This window comes from Engraulis encrasicolus, chromosome 7 (genome assembly GCF_034702125.1).
Source record: "Engraulis encrasicolus isolate BLACKSEA-1 chromosome 7, IST_EnEncr_1.0, whole genome shotgun sequence".
NCBI classification, from domain to species: domain Eukaryota; kingdom Metazoa; phylum Chordata; class Actinopteri; order Clupeiformes; family Engraulidae; genus Engraulis; species Engraulis encrasicolus.
Window position 1 is genome coordinate 42769357 of NC_085863.1, and position 7500 is coordinate 42776856.

General features: G+C 44.2%; 1 protein-coding gene across 1 annotated transcript in view; it reads left to right on the top strand.

The window, feature by feature from the left end:
• trpc5a (transient receptor potential cation channel, subfamily C, member 5a) overlaps positions 1–7500 on the top strand; it is a 60215-nt gene that overhangs the window by 27952 nt on the left and 24763 nt on the right. The gene's annotated exons all lie outside the window — the stretch shown is intronic.

Consider the following 7500-nt stretch of genomic DNA (forward strand, 5'->3'; position numbering starts at 1 on the left):
GACTCTGGTGTTGGGTGGTGCTGATTGGGTTTTGGCTGTTGAACCCTTCAAATGGAGATGCAGTCTTTCAGTGGTACATCGCTATTTGTGAGGTAGCCTGTTTAAAAGCCTATGCAGTCACCCAGAGGCGATTCTAGGGTCAGGTGGGGCCCCAAGCCCCTCATCCATATATGCATTCAGAATCCCACAGACATTCCTATGCATTGAGAGAGAAGAAGTAGACCTGCTGGCCAGATGGTGCAAAGACAACAACCTCCTGCTGAATGTCAACAAGACCAAGGAGATTGTTGTCAACTTCCAAAGGGTCCAAAAACAACTGCCACCACTGACCATCGACGGCGATGCTGTGGAGAGAGTGAGCAGCACCAAGTTCCTTGGAGTGCACATCAGCGACGACCTCTCTTGTTTAAGTCTGGGAACAAACATCACTTCACAAATTATAGGCCAGTTTCTTTACTGCCACAATTCTCGAAAATTTTGGAAAAAGTCTTTAACAAAAGGTTAGATGATTTCCTTGATAAATATCAGCTACTCTCTGAAAGTCAATATGGGTTTCGTTCAAACAGAGCAACATCTATGGCATTAATAGAAACAATTGAAGAAATCACAAAATCAGTAGACAACAAGCAACATGCAATAGGTATTTTTATTGATTTGAAAAAAAGCTTTTGACACCATTAATCATAAGCTACTCATTATTAAGTTGGAGAAGTATGGCATTAGAGGAGTGGTACTGGATTGGATTGCAAGTTATTTACATAAGAGGCGCCAGTTTGTTAAACTGGGGGAGAGCTGTTCAACATATTTGGACATTGTGTGTGGGGTCCCACAAGGTTCGGTGTTGGGCCCAAAATTGTTTATTTTATACATTAATGACATATGCAAAGTATCTGAATTGCTTAAACTGGTTCTTTTTGCTGATGATACCAATATTTTTTGTTCAGGGGGGAATTTAAAAAAGTTACAGGAAGATATATCACGAATGAAATGAGTAACTTAAAATTATGGTTTGATTACAATAAATTATCGTTAAACTTAACAAAGACAAAATTTATGTTATTTGGAAAATGTAAAAGGGACACAGAGGCTTGTATTTCAATTGAAGGAGTGAATATTGAGAAAGTCTCTGAAATAAAATTTCTTGGGGTGTTAATTGATGATAAAATAAGCTGGAAACCTCACATCAAGTACATACAAAATAAGATATCAAGGAGTATTTCAGTAATAAATAAAGCAAAAATGTCTTTAGATTTTGAGTCACTTTATATTTTGTACTGTTCTTTAGTACTTCCTTATTTGACTTACTGTGTGGAAGTCTGGGGCAACAATTACAAATGTTCATTACACACAATCACTGTTACTCAAAAAAGAGCCATACGTATTATTCATAAAGTAGGACATATGGAACACACTCATGCATTATTTTCAAGGTCTAAGATCCTAAAATTTGTTGATATTGTGCAATACCAAACAGCACAACTAATGTTTAAGGCAAAAAATAATAAGTTGCCCAAAAACATACAACAATTGTTTAAATTAGATGACGTGCAATATAATTTAAGAAGGACGTTAAATTTCAAAAGGAATTTGAATAGAACAACAATGAGGGGGTTTTGTGTTTCAGTTTGTGGAGCGAAAATGTGGAATGCTTTAAGTGTGAAATTAAAAACATGTAAGAGTATGCATCAATTTAAGTCAACATTTAAAAGAACAATTTTTCATAGCTATGAAAATGTAAATATATTGTGATGATCTGTTTATTTGTTTTGTTTTTGTTTTTTGTTTTTTTTTGCTGTGTTTCTTTTGTTTAGTTTATTCTATTCACAACTACTATGGACACTAATAACTTATACAGTATAGCATAGTCTGAAAGTATGGAAGTGCGTAGTGCACATTTTGAGTATTATTATTATTATTTATTTATTTTTTTAAAGGGGTGGGAATAAATAAGCAATGGCTTCATCCCACTCCTTTTCAGCTACACACACACAAAAATGGTACTTGTATTAATTTAATGTGTTGCTTATTTTCTTGTGTAGTTCTGAAATAAATCAAATCAATCAATCAATCAACTCTTGGACCACCAACACTACATCACTGGCGAAGAAGGCCCATCAGCGTCTCTACTTCCTGCGCAAACTAAAGAAGGCAAGTGCTACACCCTCCATCATGACAACATTCTACAGAGGATCCATACCATAGAGCGTCGTGTCCAACTGCATCACAGTGTGGGGAGGAAGCTGCACGGAGAAAAACAGGAAGACACTCCAGCGTGTTGTGAACACAGCGAAGAAGATCATTGGAGTACCACTCCCCTCCCTGCAGGACATTTACACCACACGCCTCACCCGGAAAGCACTGATGATCATCAAAGACACAAGCCACCCTGCACACAAACTGTTTAGCCTCCTGCCCTCTGGAAAGAGGTACAGGCGCCTCCGTTCCCGTACCACCAGGCTGGCGAGCAGCACAATGCACCAAGCGATCAAGATGCTGAACACTCAACCCACTCTCCCTCCACTGTCAGCCTCTAGCCAGCAAGGCCACTGACAACACCCCACCACCATATCTGCGACTGAACATTCCACCTGCACTACTATACTTGTGACTGAACTTTAAACCTGCACTAACTCAAAACATGCACACACACACACACACACACACACACACACACACACACACACACACACACACACACACACACACACACACACACACACACACACACACACACACACACACACACACACACACACACACACACACACAAGCACACTGCACTTTCTGCACTAAACCCAAACATACACACACTGACACACTGACACACACACACACACACAGACACACGAACACACACACAAGACGCACACCGCACCTTCTACCTGCACTAAACACATACACACACATACACACACATACACACACACACACACACACACACACACACACACACACACACACACACACACACACACTGCTGCTGGTGTACTTGACAGACCTTTTTTAATATTTTTTTTCTTCAAAATGCTACTATTACCATGTCAGAACGCTATAAAGGACTTTTTTTAGGAAAAGCACAAAGCACAACAAATACCTCTTAATGTATGTCCTCTACAAGTCTTCTGTTGTCCAGTCTTGCACTTTAAATGTCTGTATGAGCACTGTCTATGTCCATACTGTCTTAAGTCCATGTATAAGTACTGTCTATGTCTATACTGTCTATGTCCTTACCTAGATTAGTCTATGTCTGTATGGGAAAGCAAGAAATGTAATTTCAAATTCTTTGTATGACCAGTGCATGTAAAGAAATTGACAATAAAACCTACTTGACTTGACTTGACTTGACTTGACATTGCTTGCATGTCCACCTTCCACACTCTCTTCCCTCTTCCTTCAGGTTGAAAGAGAAAGGGATGGGAAGGCGGCGACAGGTCTCAGACAGGCTATTTCCTCCTTTTATATAGACATAACAAGAGGGGAAAGATTCAGACAGACAAGACCCTCTCGCCGGTACTTAGGGAGAGGGGCTTGGTTTGCGAATGCGCTCGGGGGAATCGGCCGCCCAATCCTTTCCAGTCTTGCACGTGTCATCTTGTATTTTGACCGTGGTGGAGCGGAGCAAGGGCTGACGTGTTCGCATTGCTCAGAGGCCCAGAGGCACACAGATTCAGACACATACACACCTACACACACACACACACACACACACACACACACACACACACACACACACACACACACACACACACACACACACACACACACACACACACACACACACACACACACACACACACTCACTCATATACACAGGAGAGGTGGCTTAACGCTCTGGCTGAGATCTCCGCTGTCTTCCCTTTTCCCAGGGGTAGTGCTTTGTTGAATGTCATGTGCACCATGGGGCTTGGGAATAGGCATGGGGATGGGAATGGGGATGGGGATGGGGATATGGGACTGGGCTTACGGCTGGATGGGGATGGGGATGGGGATGGGGATGGGGATGGGGATGGGGATGGGGATGGGGATGGGGATGGGGATGGGGATATGGGACTGGGCTTAAGTGTGGATGAGGATGGGGATGGGGATGGGGCTAGAGATGGGCCTAGGGATGGGGCTATGGGGGGATTTTGTGGACTGTGGATGTGGTGGATGGTGACAGTGTAAGCTGGCTGGCTGACTGGCTGGCTGGCTTCAAAAAGTAAATTTCAGATAAAATGAAAAATAAGATTTCTATTCCGTTTGCCATTACTATGTTCGCTTTGAGCACCAGTTCAGGGTTGCCAAAGTAAAACATATTCCTGTTATTACTACTTCTGGTCTGTATTTCATATAGCTGTCTAAGGATAGGCCTGGGGGCGAATACAGGTGGAAAAAAAGAAAAACGGAGCTGGTTGGCACTGAAATAGACAGAATATAAAGTGGTGCAGAACGGCCCTCGAAGATTTCATCAGGATTTGAGTGTACGGAAAAGAAAAATGCTTAGGGAATGCAATTGCTGTGTGTGAGAGTGAGGTTGTGTGTGTGTGTGTGTGTGTGTGTGTGTGTGTGTGTGTGTGTGTGTGTGTGTGTGTGTGTGTGTGTGTGTGTGTGTGTGTGTGTGTGTGTGTGTGTGTGTGTGTGTGTGTGTGTGTGTGTGTGTGTGTGTGTGTGTGTGTGTGTGTGTTAGTGTGTTAGTGTGTGTGTTTTTGCGTGTTCGTGCATACGTGTTTGTGTGTGTGTCTGTATATATACACTAAATAGCACATGAAGCTCGTCTTTGCCCACAATGTAGTAAACAACATTGTTAGTTATTGCAATAGCCTTTTAACTTGGCTGGTGCTTATTTTTGGGTTGCGCAAGACTCGTTCTAAAATTGCAGATATCATTTTGGCATTGCTGCAGCACACACACACACACACACACACACACACACACACAGGCACGCACGCACACACACACACACACAGGCACGCACGCACACACACACACACACACGCACGCACACTCTCTCTACCCCCCCTCACACACACACACACACACACACGCACACGCACACGCACACACACACACACACACACACACACACAAACACACACATAGATCACTCTAGACTCCTTCTTTCCCACCATCCCCATCCTCACATCCTCATCCGTATCCTCTGTGTGCGGTCCCTGGCGAGGCGAGGCTCTCCGCTGGGCTCTTTGTAATCTCGTATCGGAGCACTAGCAGTACGCTACGGAGCGCTAGGCTACAGAGCTGAGAGGAGCGCTGCGCTGCGGAGAGTCCCCCGGGGCAGGTTGTAGGAGTGTTGCTATCGGAAATAAGTTTATTTAGGAACAGCGGGCCGAGCAGCTCTCAGGCTGGAGTGTAACAGTGTATTATCCACGTACTGTAGAGCACAAGTGAGTGAGTTGTTGTTGTTGAACTACTGTATATCTTTTTCCAATACATTTTTTGTAGAGTTTTGGGACGCATTCGCATTTCCAGGAAACATCACCACACAAGAAAACTTCTCTCACTGATTCATGAATGTTCTTGAACTGATTACTTAACCTGTTAAAACACTGTGTTATAAATTTGCTGTTACCAGAATGGCAATGTCACAGGCCCTCTGTTGCAGTATGTCGTAGTAGAGTTGTGCTATGGTAATTAACCTTTCAATGACTATTACAGGATCCCACTGGTGGTGCGGCTTCCGTTATTATATATATATGGGGCAACATGATTTATTAAGACTATATTCCAGTAAACTAATGCATAATCTAACTAGTTCAAACTAGTTTTTGTTTGTTTTTTGGTCACACTTTCAAGAAACATCATAACAACAAAACAAAATATGTAGCTTTATGGAGCTCATAACTGTGCTGTCCTTTTCCCTTTCCATCTCATGTGTGTTAGGATTTAGCCTGGTGTCATCTTCATACACACACCTGGCTTAGGCTGCTCTGGACTCCTTACTGGTACCTCTCTCGGGCCAAGCAGAGCAGAGTGGACCGAGAAATCTCCCTGTAGCGAAATCCCCTTTTACCGGCACTTTATCCACAGCAGTGGATCACTCGGCCAGCCAGCCGTGTGTGGATAAGAGGCTTTGCAGCAGGCCAACTCCGCAGAGCAGAGGAGGAGGCATGGAGGGGGAAGGAGGAGGAGAAGGCAGTAGGCAGGAGGAGGAGGTGAAGTCAGGATGAGGAGGAGGAAAGAGGCAGGAGGAGGAGAAAGGGGATTAGAAGGCGGTAGGAGAAGGAGGCAGGAGCAGGCGGAGAAGGAAGGAGGCTTGAGGATGGAGGAGGATTAGGAGGAGGCAGGAGGAGAAAGAGGAGCTGGAGGTGGAGGCTTGATGATGAAGGAGGGGCAGGAGGACGCAGGAGGTGAAAGCAGAAGGAGTAGAAAGAGGAAGTGCAAGAAGAGAAGTAAGAGGAGCAGGGAGCAGGGAGCAGGAGAAGAGGACAGGAGGTGTGAGGCTCGAGGATGGAGGAGGAGTAGGAGGAGGCAGAAGGAGAAAGAGGAGCAGGATAGGAGGAGAAAGAAGAGCTGGAGGAGGAGGCTTGAGGATGAAGGTGGGGCAGGAGGAGAGAGGAGGTGAAGGCAGGAGGAGTGGAAAGAGGAGATGAAAGAATAGGAGAAAAAGGACCAGGGGGAGAAGGCAGGAGGGGAGGCTGGAGGCTGGAGGCTGGAGGCTTGATCGTGGTGCCGTGGAGGCTACTTAAATGGCTCCCTTTTTTCTCCTTAATCGAATTTGCCAGAGCAGCATCCTGATGATCTCATGAGGATGTCTCATTAGCTCGGTGTAGGAACGCTGACTGATACATTACGCACTTTCTGTATAAATTCTCTTTTAATCGAGTCTTTTCATTTTACAGTAGGATTGGCTTTTTTTCTGCGCCACCCCCAACCCTACCCCACCCCCACTACCACCACCACCATCCTCATCTCCTGGCTTTCACTATCTACACATTCCACGCCGATGCTTTGTATAAATTGAATTCCCACAAGCAGAGACAAAAGCAGAAGGGGAAAAAGAGGGCTAAAAAGGGCTCTCGTTGGTAAATGAACTGGAAATGACCAGTCAGTCAGTCAAGACTAGCAAAAAATGGAGTACAAAAACGTGCAGTCAAAATGCAATTATGTTCAGAACAAGGGACTAAAACGCTGCACTCATTCATCAAACAGTCTAGAAAGGCTTTGAAAAAGTGGAAAGCCTGTTTGAGTTGCAGTTAAAAGTCCCGATAGCAATGACGTATGGCCCAGAGAGAGCCATGGAAAGCAAAGCAGGAAAAAATAGGCCTGCATAAGGAGGTGTTGCCGGAAGTGTTTTTTCATATTTTAGATGGAGGTGAATTATCTCTTCATAACAGTGCCAAAAGTCCTTACACCAAGGTCAAAGGCAAAAAACAAGGATAATTTCCTTTCAATGTTAAAAGCACATTTCACGCTTAAGCGGGTTTCACAAAGTGTTTTCCTCTAAACTACTGGCCCGACCCAACTCCCAGGATCTTGAAAAAAGGCTGACATCTTGACTTTTTC